A 15,799-nucleotide genomic window follows, 5' to 3' on the forward strand; every position below is an offset into this window, starting at 1 on the left:
AATTCTCCTCCTTGTTTTCAAATGCCTCCATAAACTTGCTCATCCCTATCTCTAATCGCCCAGAATCTCAAAACCCTCTGGGATATCTGCGCTGCACTAATTCTGGCCTCATTCCTCATCACAATTGCACCACTATTAGTGACTGTGGTTTCAGTTGCGCAAGCTCCAAGCTCTGGAATTCCCTCCAATCATCTCTCCGCCTCTCTACCTCACTCTCTACCTCATTCTTCTCCTTTTAGACACTCCTGAGAAACTTACCTCTTTGGTCAAGCTTTTGGTCATCTGATCCAATATCTTCTAATGTGGGCCAGTGTCATGCTTTGCTATATAATGCTCCTGTGGGACGTTTCGCTGTGTTAAAGGTGCTATATAAATAAAAGTTGTTGCAGCTGTATTGGTTAAGGAGAGCATTGCAGTGCTGGAGAAAGAGGATGCCCCAGAGGGTTCAAGGGCAGAATCAATTTGGCTAGAGCTAAGGAACAAAAAGGGTGCAATTACATTGCTCGGTGTAGTCTATAGACCACCAACTAGTGGGATGAATGTAGAGGAACAGATCTGCAGGAAAATTACAGATAGGTGCAAAAATCATAGAGTAATTATAATGAGGACTTTAATTACCTCAATATTGACTGGGATAGTGGTAGTGTAAACAGCGGAGAGGGGAAAGAGTTCCTAGTGTGTTTTCAGGAGAACTTTCTACAGCAGTATGTGTCCAATCCAACAAGAAAGGAGGCACTTCCAGACCTCGTTCTTGGAAATGAGGTGGGCGAAGTAGATCAGGTGTCAGTGGGGGAACATTTAGGAGACAGGGATCATTGTATCATAAGGTTCAGGATGACTGTAGAAAAGGACAATGGGCACCAAAGCAAAATACTGTGGGTGCTGGAAATCCGAAATAAAAACATGAAATGCTGGAAAACCTCAGCAGGTCTGACAGCAACTGTGGAGAGGGAAACAGAGTTAACATTTCGAGTCCATATGGTTCTTTTTCAGAGCTAAGGAGAAGTAGAAATTTGATGAAATTTATACTGTTCAAGGGGGTGGAGAACGTGAAGCTGGATAGAAGGTCAGCGATAGGTGGGGGCTAAGGAGAGATTGACAAAGATATAATGGACAATAGTCAATCCAGAGTAAGGATAATTAACTGGGGAGAGCCGACTTCAATGGGACAAGAAGGGAGCTGGACCGGATATACAGGGACCAAAGGTTGGCAGGAAAAACTGCAACAGAGCAATGGGCTACCTTCAAAGAAGAATTGGTTCGGGCAGTCAAGCTATATCCCCTCAAAAGGGAAAGGTAGGGCAAACAAATACAGAGCTCCCTGGACGAAAAATGAGATCGAAATTAAGATTAAAAAGGAAAAAGTGTGATTATCACAGGTGTCAGGTGGAAAATACAACTGAGAACCAAACAGAATACATAAGGTTCAGAGGAGGTGAAGAAGCAAATAAGAGAAGTGAAGAGGGATTATGAGACAAGACTCTCAGTCAGGGAATGAAGCTTACAGCAAAATTCAGTTAATGCTGGGAATCTGAATTAAAACAGAAAATTCTGCAAATACTCAGCAGGCCCAGCTTATATGGAGAGAGAAATTGAGTTATATTATGGTCCCAGCTGATGTTACTACTGGACAAGTCATATATTAGGGTGGAACACGTCTTGATAGATCCTAACTTTTATTTTTTGTTTAGAAACGAGGAGGGCAGCGATTGAACTGAGTCACAGGAGTCAGCTGATGAACTTTGAATAAAAGAATAAAGCATTTATTAAACAAGAAAAGATTAACAATATTAAAATACTCCTTCACCCACAACTATATATTTACAGATATATACAGATTTGTAAGGATGACACAAGTAACAAAAGCTATCTTATACTGTAATGTTCACAGTTAGTACACATTCCATGTAAACCAATAGGCAACTTGTGGTCAGACACACCACACTCTGAAACCAAGTGACAGATGCCACCCCAAACAGATGCAATGGATCTTTCATCAAATCCCCCTTCCCCAGACACTTATCACACCATGAGCCAACCGGTCTCAATGAACCCAATCTTTGACATGAGGGTTTACAATCTCCACTCTCAAGAAACCTGCATGGAATCTTCTCCCAAATGACACGTTTTCTCAGATGCCATCCACAAGGGTCCACCTCCAGGGTTTCAAACTCTCCATCTGATGTCCCTATCCCCTGGATCACCACGTGCATTCAAGCCTTCTTCCACACAATTTCTCTCTGGTTCAGCAATGCCAACAGAACACCACTGCTTCACATGCCATGGTGAAGAGTTACAGACATTCAACTGTCTACTTGGATCGTCTGTCTTCTTGCAAGCCTATTTTGCTTTAAGTCTGCTTCCTGCAGCTTTCTCCCCTTTTAGCTTGGAGTCTTCCTTCCTGCTCCTTGCTTTCACTTGCACTGAACAGGATCTTTTCCAGATTCATGTCCTTGTCCTTAGACTTAACTATCCTCTTGGGACCTTTCCTGTTCCACTCCCTGGTTTTTGGGGCTTTCTTCTTTAGTTTTTGGAACCTGCTCTTGAGTTTTCCACCTCCTGTGTCCAGCTTCTCCCGTCACCTGACTCAAACTGAACTCAAACTGCTTTCAATTTCTCCGTGTCTCTCTGTCTGAGCCCCCTGTTGCTAGACAACAGCACAGTTTTTTCTACCTTGTGTTTGTTTAACTCCCCTTCAAGAGTCGTAAAACCTAATTAAAATGCAGGCATCTTTTAAAGTGAAACTGAAACTCAAGCTCCACCCTTTCTTAACACACAAATACAGAAATAGAAATCAAACTTAAACTTAAAGATAAAACTAATAAAACACCTGCAAATACAAATACAACTTACTTAAACTATCTACAGTTCATAACACTTTATCCTTTGAAAGAAAGAAAGTTTCACAACAGTGAATGTGTTTTTACAATGGCCTTACATCCGCCAAACACAAACTTAACATCATAAACCTCTAACAATAGCTTATTACATACTATATTAATAAATCTACCATCTATTTGCACAACTACACGTGTTATGTTGTACAATTACAAAAATTTAAGCAAAACAAAGTCTATAAATGTAACAAAACTGGCAGAATTTGTCCACCATAACATTATCATAACTCAACCCCTGTGGTTCTTTTTTCTCTTATTCCCAGTCTTTAACTCAGCAAAGAATGTTTAATTTAAGGCCACAGCCAAATCGTCCTTTTCCTCAGCTGTAGGTGCAATTCCATCCTCAAGCTCATTTTCCGAACTCACATGTGATAAATTCTCATTTCGATTTAGCAAAGTCAAAATGCCAGTTTTGCACATTAACATCTCATTTCTTCTTTGATCAAAACCTCTTTTCATCATTTCATGGATGGTGTTGAGATGCCTTTTATGTTTACACAAACGGGTTTCCTACTCCTGCTTGGTTTAATCTTTAATTTTTTAATGATCTTGTTTCTCCCAATCCCATTTTAAACAGGTCTTCTCCACTTCTCTTTCAGCAGCATCAATTGTTTTCTCCCTTTGGAATTTCATTGTTTGTTCTAACTCTTCAACTCTTTTGCACAATCCATGAACCATATCATGCCAGTGCTCACTCAGCAGGCTTTGAATGGTCATTTGCAAACTGTTGAATTGCCTGAATTCCAACTTCTGTATCTTGTATATTAGCACTGACAAGCACCTGTAAATCAGTGTCTCTAGTGAATGAACTGAAAGGGTAATTTTGCATTTTCAGGCCTTTTTGTTGATGCTTCTTAGTTTCCAATTCTGTAGGCACTTCAGTTTTTTCTGCACAGCCCATTACTGAAGTTGATACACCAGTAATGTTACTTGGATCAGTTTTTTTGCTCAATTGGACCACAATTCAGCAATAAATGTTTACTCACAGAACAACTTCAGAACGGTGACACTCCATACCACACACTTTCTCCTTCATTTCCTCCAGTTTGCATTGAAGTTCGAGAACCTCATTATTCTTTTCCTGATGAAGCTCTAACCGTTCGTTAGTTTTGGCTTTAAGTTCTGCATTCAACCAATTATTCTGTTTTACCAACAATTCCTTTTCTTGTTGAAGGCATTTTCCACGATACTTCATAACAACTTCTGATGCGTGAAGCTCATCAAGTTTTAACTGAAGATTGAACTTTGTTAAATTTGCTTCTACAAATAAATCATTTAGGTATTTCAAGTCCTCCGTCAAATGCCCTACTCTCCATGGCTGATTCTCAATTGTTCTCACTAATTCTCATTTTTCATTAGCCAACTCTTCTCTTGTACGTGAAAGTTGGTTTCCTGCATTAATAAGGTTTTCCTTCAATGTTTGCTTCATTTCTGGCCATAGTAATTTTCTGAAATTTGTTAAGATCAGCATGATCAACTACCTGCTGCCTGCTGCAGTACAGTTATCACCACATCACTGTCTCCACTAGCCAAATCATTACCCAGAACAAAACCTACCCCCTCAATAGATGATTTAGGAATAATTCCCACCGTAACAATTCCATTTACAAAGTGACTTTACAAGTTGACTTTACACAAAGAAACAGGTTAATAAATTCCATTAATACCTCGTATTGATACTTCTTCCTTCATAAAACTTCCTGGAACACAAATTGTATCATCAGCCACCATCAATGGCTGATCTGCTCCAGTGTCTCTAAAAATTTTGACTATTTACTTATTTTGCTGGAGGAGTAATGGAACACTTCTCCCTTCCAGACTAAACATCCAGAACCTCTAATAGCCTGCCTTCCTTCAGCAGTAATCAAAGAAGAATTCTCTGGACTACCCTGAACCATACCCCCCTTTCCTGTGGGTTCTAAGGGCACACGTTTCACCTGGACTACTGCTACAGTTTTAACAACCATTTCCTTTTCTGATGCAACCTTTCCTGAGGATTCCTTGGACCTTTCTTTGTATCTTGTCCCAAATGATGCTTTCGCTCAGACACCTTCCACAAAGGTCCACCTCCAGGGTTTCAAACTCTCCATCTGATGTTCCTCTCCCCAGATCACCACGTGCATTCAAGCTTCCTTCCACGCATTCTCTCTCTAACTCAGCTGTGCCAACACAACACCGCTGCTCATGTGCCCAGAGTAAAGAGTTACAGGCCAGCTGTCTCCTTGGATCTTCTTACTTCTCGCAAGCCTATTTTGCTTTAAGCCTGCTTCCTTCAGCTTTCTCCCTTTTAAGCTCGGAGCCCTCCTCTCTGCCCCTTGCTTCCACTTCCAGGTTCCTATCCTTGTTCTTGACTTAACTGCCCTCTGGTACCTTTCCAGTTCCACTGCTTGGTTTTGCTGATTTTCTTCTTCAGTTTTTGGAACTTGCTCCTGCAGTTCCCACTCCTGTGTCCAGCTGCTCCTGGCACCTGGCTTCAACTGAATTCAAACTGCTTTCGGTCTCTCTGTGTCTCTCTATGTGGGCCTCCTTTTGGCAGACAACAGCAGATTTTTTCTACCTTGTGTTTGGCTCCCCTTCAAGAGCTATGAAACCTAATTGAAATGCAGGCATCTTTTAAAGTGAAACTGAAACTCTAGCTCCCCCTTTCTTAACACACAAATACAGAAATACAAAACAAATTTAAACATAAAGCTAAAACTCATTCCTAACATCCACAAATACAAATATATCTTACTTAAACTACCTCTACTTCCTAACAGTTGCAGCAGCAAGTAAATGAGGTGGGGTGAAGACAGGTAGCATTATGGAGATTGAACTATCTGGTATTAGTGATGGTGTGGATATGTGGTCAGAAGCTCATCTTGGGGTCAAATCTGAACCAAGATTGTGAACAGTGTGGTTCAACCTCAGACAGTTCCCAGGGAGCGGGATGGACTCAGTAATTAAGGAACAGTATTTATAGTGGTGACCGAATGGTTTTGGTCTTCCCAATTTTTAACCGAAGGAAATTTCTGCTCATCCAGTACTGGGTGTCGGATAAGCAGATTGATAATTTAGCTACAGTAGCGGAATGGAGAGGGATGGTGCTGAGGTAGAGCTGGGCATTGTCAGTGTACATGTGAAAACTAACACGGTGCTTTTGGATGGTGTCACCTAGTGGCAGCTTGTAGATAAGAAATAGGAGGGACCAAGGATAGATCCTTGAGGAACACCAAGAGCAGGAACTTTGGAGAGGAAAGGACGGTTGAGATGGAGTGGTAGTTTGCAAAGATGATGGGGGTCAAAGGTTGATTTTTAGGATGGGCGATGTCAGTGGATTTAAAGGTGAGAGAAACAGTACCAAAAGAGAGAGAGAACTGCTAACAGTATCAGCTAATGTGGGGAAGATGAATAATCAGCAGCTTAGTGAGAATAGGGCCAAAGAAGTAAAAGGTCAGGGACAAGATGAGCTCTGAGAGGCCATAACAGGAGACAGGAGCAAAACTGGAAAAAGATGTGAGTTCAGGGCTCAGATATGAGGGAACTTTAGAGACAGTTTGTCCCGGTGGGCTAGTGGATGGGAGGGAAGCAGCAGAGGCAGCTGATTGGATTGTCTCAATCTTAGTGACAAAGAAGCTCCATGAGCTCCTCACGTTTGTTGTTGAAGATGAAGATAGAGGAGATGGGGAGAGGGAGAGCCCTTCAAAAGTAACTAACTTACGTTTGAGATATTAAGAAGACTTAGCACACTGTATTTAACACAAAGATGATTTATTTTACTTTTATCTTCAATATCAGCAGACACAGACCACAATGAACATGGTTCAGTCCTGAATGTGATTAGCAGCAAAATCCAATCACTTGTGAACTCGCTGGTGTTTCAGAAGGTGGGACATCTGAGTGAATCCCTTCCCACACTTGGAGCAAATGAATGGTTTCTCCCCAGTGTGAAGTCGCTGGTGCGTCAACAGGTGGGATGACTGAGTGAATTCCTTCCCACACTCAAAGCAAGTGAATGGCCTCTCCCCAGTGTGAACTCGCTGGTGCGTCAGCAGGTTGGATGACTGAGTGAATCCCTTCCCACACTCGAAGCAGGTGAACGGACTCTCCCTAGTGTGAACTCGCTGGTGTCTCAGCAGTGTGGATGACTGACTGAATCCCTTCCCACATTCAGAGCAGGTGAACGGTCTTTCCCCTGTATGAGTGCGCTGGTGTACACTGAGTTGAGATGATTGCCTGAACCTAGTTCCACAATGAAAGCACCTGAACGGTCTCTCATCAGTATGAACACGTTGATGGAACATCAGCTCCTGAGAGCTTTTATAGCATTTCCCACAGTCTAAGCATTTAAAAGGTCTCTTGTCGGTGTGAACTCTTTAATGTGCCATCAGGCTGGATGAATTAATGAATCCCTTTCCACACTCAAGGCAGGTGAACGGCCTCTCCCCAGTGTGAACTCGCTGGTGTGTCAGCAGGTGGGATGAACAAGTGAATCCCTTTCCACGCTCGGAGCAGATAAATGGCTTCTCCCCAGTGTGAGTTCGCTGGTGTGCACTGAGGTCAAATAAATGCCTGAAACCAGTCCCACAGTGAGAGCACCTGAATAGTCTCCCATCAGTGAGAACTCTTTGGTATGTCAACAGGTTACATGAATGAGTGTCTCCTTTCCCGCATTCGGAGCAGATGAATGGCCTCTCCCCGGTGTGACTGTGCAGACGAGTTTTCAGTTCAGATGGGTGATTGAATCCCTTCCCACAGTCCCCACATTTCCACTCTTTCTCCCCATTCTGGCTGCATTTATGTCTCAACAGGTCAGATGATCTGCTGAAGCCTCGTCCACACACAGAGCACGTGTACTGTTTCTCTCTGCTGCAAACTGAGCTTTTTCCTTCCATGTTCAAAATCCAACGATATTCAGGTTACAATAAATTGGGCGACTCCATCAGATTCTGAAGTGATATTTGGTTTCAGTTTCCTGACTGAATCCTCTCCTTCTAATACCCTGTAAATTTAATTTAAAACAGAGAAAAGAGAGTGAGAGAGAACCCACTAAAACACAAAGGCAGATTGTGAAATTGAGCGGAATGAATCTAGTAATTTGTGGGGCCGGCACTAGGAAAAAGTGACCATGAAAACTGCTGGATTGTCATAAAAACCTAACTGGTTCACTGATGTCCTTCAGGGAAGTGAACTTTCCAACTAGACTGGGCCTATGCAAGACTCTGGCCTCCATGGTAGGAGAGACAGAGAGAGGTGATAAAGACAGTGGGTGAAGGAGAGGGATTTTATATACCTACAGTTTGACCATAACTCTAACAAAATCTCCCAAACCACTAACTTCCCACCACCTAGAAGGACCAGGGAAGCATATGTATGTGCATACCATCACCTCCAAGTCACACACTATCCTGACTTGTCTGATATCCAGTATTGGATGAACAGAAATTTCTTGCATATAAATACTGGGAAACTCTTTCGAGTTACCAACAGTCACAGATTGCAACTTCTTTCGAGTACAATCACAATTCTTGGTTTTCCAGGAGTGGGACATGAACCCACAACCCTCTGATTCAAAGGCGAGGGTGCTATGGACTGAGCTACAAACTCCATTTCCCAGCCACTGACTCCATCCTTCTCACTGGCAACTGTCTGAAGCTGAACCAGACTGTTCAAAACTTCAGTGTAATATTTCACCCCAAGATGAGCTTGCAACACGCATCCACATCATCAGACAGACTGCCTATTTCCACCTCAGTAACATCACCCGGCTCCATCCTAGTCTCAGCTCACCTGCTGCTGAAACTCTCAACCATTCCTCTGTCACCTCTAGACTTAACTATTCTAATGGACTCCCAGCTGGGCTCCCAGATTCAACTCCACCATCCAAAACTCTGCTTTCCACTTCCATACTCGCACCAAGTCTTGTTCACCCATCGCCATTGTGCTTGATGACCTACAAAGGTTTCCGGTTAAGAAGAACCTAAATGCTCAAATTCTCATCCTTATTTTCAATTTCCTTCATGGCCCCTCCCTATCTCTGTAATCTGCTCCAGTCTCACAACCCTCCACAATATCTGCATTCATCTAATTCCCACCCCCTGAGCATTCTTGATTTTAACTGTGCCACTTTGGTGGTTGCACCTTCAGATTCCAAGGCCATGAGCTCTGGAATTTCCTCCAAAAACCTCCCTGCCTCTCCATCTCAATTTTCTACTTTAAGACACTCCTTAAAACCTATTTAACCCAACCTTTCGCCACCTGCCCTAATATCCACTTATGTGGTTCGATGTCAAATGTTGCTTTCTAACATCTCTGTGAAATGCCTTGGAAATTTTATTTTGTTAAAGATGCGATAGAAATACAGTTTGTTGTTGCTGATTTGGACATTTATCACTGTTCCTTCATCATTACTGGGTGAATCACCTGTAACTCCTGACCTAACAGCATTATGGCAGCACCTTCACCACACAGACTGCAGCGGTTCAAGAAGGTCAAACATCATCTCCTCCACAGGTAACTGGGGATGGGTAATATCTGCTGCTGGTCTTGTTAATGACACCAAATGACACCAAAATCCCATTTAAACTTTTAAAATATATATATTTGCAAAGCAGGTTAAAAACATCCATGGAAATATTTGTTTCTAAAACAATACGTTTTTATGTTGTACAGTGTCTGTTCAATAACCCGATTTCCCTAGAAACTACCTCCTTTGACAATTTCACATTGGAATTTTCTGGGCCTGACTGGGTTCCATTGTCCTCAGGGTCAAACCCAGGTATCTCTTCTCCTCTATCTCTGCAACAGCTCAAACTGATGCAACAAAGGCTTTGAAAAGAAAATTGGATAAGCACCTGGAGAGAAAAAGTTGGGCTGCGAAGAAAGGGCAGGGGAGTGGGACTGGTTGATTTGCTCTTGCAAAGAGCCAGCACAATGGGTGAAATGGCCTCCTTCTGTTTTGTAATCATTCTTGGACTGCATGAAAAAAGACCAACACTGGAGGCCAGAGGCCAAGCTCTGGAACAAACACTCACCCCAATACAATTCAGTTCCTAATTAGTTCATCTCTGTTTCTAGACTCGATTCTGTGAGCAACACCTACAATCAAACAAAAACAAAATAATGCAGTTGCTGGAAATCTCAAAAATGATGAGCAAGTGCTGGAAATACTCATAAGAGTAGGCAGTAACTAAAGGAAGGCAAAGAGAGTTAATGTTTCAGGATGTGCAGAATGAATTAAGGGGAATAAAACTGGAGCAGAATTTGATGGTCAATTTAAGCTCAGAAGAAGATAAATGATCTCTAATGCAGGAAAAACAATTCCTGACCATGGGAAGATAAAACTGGTAAATCAGCAGTGAATAGACAGGGGATGAGCAGCAGTGGAAACCTCATTTAGACACAGCTGGTAGGAATAGCAGTAAAGCACCAAACATGGTTAAAAGATATCCATTGCTCAAGGCAGAGGAAATTACACAATGGCAGGGATTGAGGACAGTAGAGGTGAAACAGAAGGATAGATGGGCATGGATTCAGATCCACAGAAAAGGAGCCACACCAGCTCCAGAGCAATGTAACCACAGCACAGCACTAAAAGTTCTAAATTGTCAATGAATGTTCAATAATACACACCTCTGAAACAATTTCAGTTTTCAATATTAAAATATCCTGCTGGAGTCTGCAGCTGGAAAGATATCAGAAGCACCGGAGTCAGAGAAAAATCTGGCAGTTTTGAAATCTTCTAACTCCCTGTAAAGGGAGATTACAAAAGATATAAGCAACAGTCGAGGTTAGAAAATCAGAAGAGACAAACATTTCTCTTGGTTTGAGTTTGCTGTGTGTAAATCCTCCCCTTCTAACCCGCTGGAAAAGGAGTGTCCAAAATCCATCACTGTCAGTCTAGGATAGAAATTCACAACAATTCAAGGGACCCCTCTCTTGCCCAGGATTACTTAAACAAGGGCATAGGTGCATTGGAAGCAATTCTGAGAAGGTTTGGAATGAGGATATTTATCTTCTGAGGGAAAGTTGAGCAGGTTGTGCCTATACTCATTGGAGTTTAAAAGAATGAGAGGTGATCTTATTGAAGCATGCAAGATTCCGAGGTAGCTTGACAGGATAGACACTGAGAAGATGTTTTCCCTCACAGAAGGATCTAGAATCAGGGGCCACAGTTTAAAAACAAAGGATCTCCCATTTAACACTGAGGAGGAGAAATTCCTTCCCTCTGAGGATTGTCAGTCTTTTGAATTCTCTTCCCCAGTGAGCAGTGGAGGCTGGTCATTGAACATATTCAAGGCTAAACAGCCATGACATTACTAAGAGGGGAAGCAACCTTGATGGGCCGAATGGGTGCTCCTAATTCTGATGCTCTCATTTTTCTTCAGACATCCACCCATGCATCCTGCAGCATATTGCCCATCCTCTAATCTGGGCCTGTCATTAGCTCTTGTGCACAAAGTGGGCGTAAAATCAACGAGGGAATGATTTCTCTCCTGGGCACTGGGACCCTGAAGCCCCGTTACGTCACTAATATGATCCCGCCCCGTTACGTCACTAATATGATCCCGCATGCGCACTGCTGCCGCTGAAGCAAGATGTTCGCGGAGAAACGCCTCGGAGCTGTAGACTCGGGACCAGCAAGATTTTATTTGGGGCTTGATACCTACATCGGGTTTTGCACTTCCTTACATCTCCCTCCCCACCCTCACTTCCAGGCTGTGTTCCTTCCACCCGCACTCGCCCATCGCCAAAATCCTCCCGCATTCGCACGGCTCCGAGCAAAGTGAGACTGCGCATGCTCCAGATGAGTCAGCGCTGCGCCTGCGTATTAGCCTCCTGCAGAGAGAATAGAGCACATTCACACCCGCAGGGAATCCTGGGTAATAGCAGCGCCTTTGTAATATCCAAACACAGAAAAGAAAATCATTTTGTTGCGCAATTGAGATAAATTAATTTAAAAAATCCCTTGAATCTGTGCGCTGCTATGTTCCATTTCTAAAAGTGATTTAAACATCTGCTCTCCTGTGGAAACGCCCTGAGATTTTAGAACGTTTCCCATTGGTTTCGCTCTCTCTATCACCTCTGAAGGTTCTCACTTTGCCTGGCTTCAATCCTACAGTCACTGGTTGCTCTAGCTTTCCCTCGCTATCTCCTGATACTGAATATTCGCCGTTTTATAGAATGATACAGCACAGATGGAAACCATTCTGTCCACCATGCCTGTGCTGGCTCTTTGAACGATAGAAACATAGAAAGTAGGAGCAGGAGAAGAGGCTGTACACCATAGGAAAGACTTTCCTTCATCCCTCGCAGCTAATAAGGACTCACCCATCCTACATGATTAGGTTTTCTATCACAAGGGTGGCCTCAATTTGAATAGGGTCTCAGAAAATAATTAGTTTTGTTCAGGGATCAGATAGGGAGCATGTTTCCCTTTAGAGCCCTTGGAGAATAAATACTGTGTTTGATTTTATCCAACTGGAACACGATGTGAATGGTGCTCGTGCTCCTGGACTGTGTCCAGGGTGAAGTTCTGTTCCTGCCATATGATCCTCCCCCAAGGTTGTCCTTTCAGAGCTATTTACGATTGGTGGCTGAGCATGCACCCAGACCTGTGTTTCTCAACTCTGTCCAAATTAATCCGGCCCTGCAAAATGAAAGGTCCCAATGGCCATATCCTATCTGAATGATGGCCCTGAGGAACATTGCAGATTTATGATACAGGCCCACTACCCACAGTAAAAGGATGAGACCAGTATATCCTCGTAGCTAATGGAATGTTTACCTAGTGGATTGAAGGATTCCCTTTCTGTAAAAATGATGCAGTCACTACAGCTAAAATCTTCTGGAAACAGATCTTTACCAGATAGGACTTTCTGAAAAGGATAAAGAATGATAATGGTTTGCATTTCACAGCAGAAGTAATGCAGAAGCTCTGTGATCTTATGGGTGTGCAATAACATTTCCACATCCCCTACCACCCAGAGTCCAGTGGGATCGTCGAGAATTATAGAAATGACACTGAAAAATCTGTCATGAATGGAGCTGATGATCTAGTCAAGGTCAATAACTGGGTCACTGCCTTGCCTGGTGTCTTAACCATTCACTCCCCTCTTGTTCAGTCCTGGTCACGGCCCATGATAGGTCGGCCAATCCAGATTGTGAATCCTCCCGGGGTCCCACTCCTCATTGCTACTCGACAGGCTCTGGACCAGTTTCTCCAGAACCTCCAACAAACCTCAGCATTCTCCCTGCTAAAGGCAGTGGAGAAGATGGTGCTGCCCGTCTCAACACCTCCAGGGAGAACCACCCCACCCATTACTTTAATTATTCAATGTGAGATGAAGTTATGTTAAAAGCATTGTGAAAAGGGGTGGGATTAGAAAGCTAATTGGGAAAGTCCATTTGATGTTCTGGATAGATTGGGAAAAGCAAATCTTATATTAGCGAATTGGAAACGAGAGAAGGGAACACAATATCTGAGTTACCATGAAGATCAGTGCAAACTGTACAAAATGAAAAAGTCAGATAACCAGATGGAGAATAAATACTGTGTTTGATTTTATCCAACAGGGACAAGATGTGAATGGTGATCGTGCTCCTGGACTGTGTCCAGGCTGAAGTTCTGTTCCTGCCGTATGGAGCTCCAGCCAGGTGATGTTAAACACTCAGGTGGGAAAGACAAAAATCCAGAACAATAGTTTCAAAACAAAGCTGATTGATTTCATATTTACCCAGAATATTAAACTCCAGCCAAGTTAGAGAGGCTATTACTATCAGAAACAAGCACTGACTCTCAGGATGAACATGGTTCTGCCCTGGGTGTGATGAACAGAAACAATGATAGCAGAAGCCAGTCCTTGCAGTCACTTGTGAATGCGTTGGTGTCTCATCCAGTTGGATGTCTGAGTGAATCCCTTCCCACACCCACAGCAGGTGAATTTTATCCCGCACTGATTGTGACACTGACACTGTAAGCTCCTTTTACAGGCTAGCAGTGAGGGATGATTTACAGACAGAAACCTCAAACCAAACATCACATCAAAATCTGACAGGGTCACTCAGTTCATCAGGACCTGAATATCATCAGCCTTTAAATGTGGAAGGAGCAACGTTCTGCCAGTGGAAAAAGATCTTAAAAATAAGTGTGATTGAAAAATCCTGAGGCACACACACCCGAGTGAGAGTGTTCCAGTGAACTGACTGTGGAAAGAGAACCAGCTACACAGCCTGAAAAAACACCATCCAATTCACAGTGTCGGGGTGCAGGGGTAAACTGTACACGTGTTTGTTGTGTGTGAACAAGGCTTCATCTTGTCATCCAACCTGGGGAGACACAAGGAAACCACACCACAGAGAAACCATGGAAATGTTGGGACTGTGGGAGGGGATTCAGAACTCCGTCTGTGATGGAAATTCATCGACACAGTCACACTGGGGAGAGGTCATCCGAATATGGGAAGGGATTCACTCCACTATCCCACCTCACTGCATACCAACGTGTTCACTCAGATAAGAGAGTTTTTAACTGTTCCAATTGTGAGAGGAGCTTTAAAAGCAAAATTAATCTGCTGACTCACCAGCGAGTTCATACTGGGGAGGGGCCATTCATCTGCCCTTAGTGTGGGAAGGGATTCACTCAACTAACCCACCTCACCTCACACCAACATGTTCACTCTGACACAAGGCTTTTTAGATGTTCCAACTGTGAGAAGAGCTTTAAAAGCAAAATAGATCTGCTGACTCACCAGCGCATTCACAATGCTCCAAGTGTGGGGGGGATTCACTCTGTCCTCCAGCCTGCTGACACACCAGTGAGTTCACACGAGGGAGAGGCCATTCATCTGCTCTGGGTATGAAAAGGGATTAAGACAGAAATATGGTGGAGGGCCCGTGCAGTTTGGTTGTTGTGTGATTTGATTTTAATAAGTTATCTCTTGGCCCTAATGGCTCCAATTTAAATCGGAAGACGAAATAAAGCATGATTTTCAACAGCGATGTCTTTCAATGGCGGGGCGTTTACCCAGCATTCTCCGCGGAGAAGAATGTGACCTATCCAGACCACAGCCGCTTTCTGCGCAGGTGTATTGCTGGGCTGTAACCGGAGCCTGCGCAGTGCGGTCACTGACTGGGGCATGCGCAGTGCGGGTTGTGCCTGGAGTTAGGCGGAGAAAGGAGAAACAATCGCGTGAGGGTGAGTTATGGAGCCAGTGGGTGGGTGGAGAGGATTAGAGCCAGCGGAGTGGACGGGGAGGCTTCATAAACACCCGGTGGAGGCCTCAAATCCCGACTAAAAACCTACCGATCCTATTTACACGGGACGGGGCGCGAGAGCTCGTGAACTCCTTTGGGTTAGAGGTCCGGCTGAACGGCCGCCATCTTGAGCGGGGTCAATGTGCAGCAGGGCGCATGCGCGGACATCCCTGTCCCTGTCAGCAGGAGGAGAGAATGTTGTGATTTTCTATCCTGGACTGACAGGGGTGGGCTTTGGAAAGTCCTTTTACAGGGGGTTAGAAGGGGAGGATTTACACACAGCAAATTCCAACCAAGAGAAATGTTTCTCTCTTCAATTTCTATCCTGGAATTACAGTGATGGTTTCCATAAACATACAGGTTACTGGAAGTGGAAGATTGACAGACGGGAAACTCAAATCAAGCATCACATCAAGATCTGACAGACTCACCCGATTCATCAGGACCTGAATATCATCGCCCTTTGAATGTGGAAAGGAAAATGATTGTCTCAACTGTCTGTGGGAGAAGATTTCAGGTATCAGTGTGACTGGAAAAGCACCGAGACACACAAACCCTGGTCAGAGCACACATCAGTCGTCTCAATTTCTCTGCTCCTCTCACCCACTCTAACCTGTCTTTCTCTGAACTTGCCGCACTCCTTCTCTCATGTCCAACCCTGATGTTGT

At 43.6% G+C, this 15,799-nt stretch overlaps 1 pseudogene; it reads right to left on the bottom strand.

Moving 5' to 3' along the window:
* Positions 1-6,630: 6,630 nt before the first annotated feature.
* Positions 6,631-12,748, bottom strand: LOC144676151 (uncharacterized; annotated as a pseudogene).
* Between the last annotated feature and the right edge of the window lie 3,051 nt (positions 12,749-15,799).

The sequence above is a fragment of the Cetorhinus maximus genome, unplaced genomic scaffold (assembly GCF_964194155.1).
Source record: "Cetorhinus maximus unplaced genomic scaffold, sCetMax3.hap1.1 HAP1_SCAFFOLD_1389, whole genome shotgun sequence".
Taxonomy (NCBI): Eukaryota; Metazoa; Chordata; class Chondrichthyes; order Lamniformes; family Cetorhinidae; genus Cetorhinus; species Cetorhinus maximus.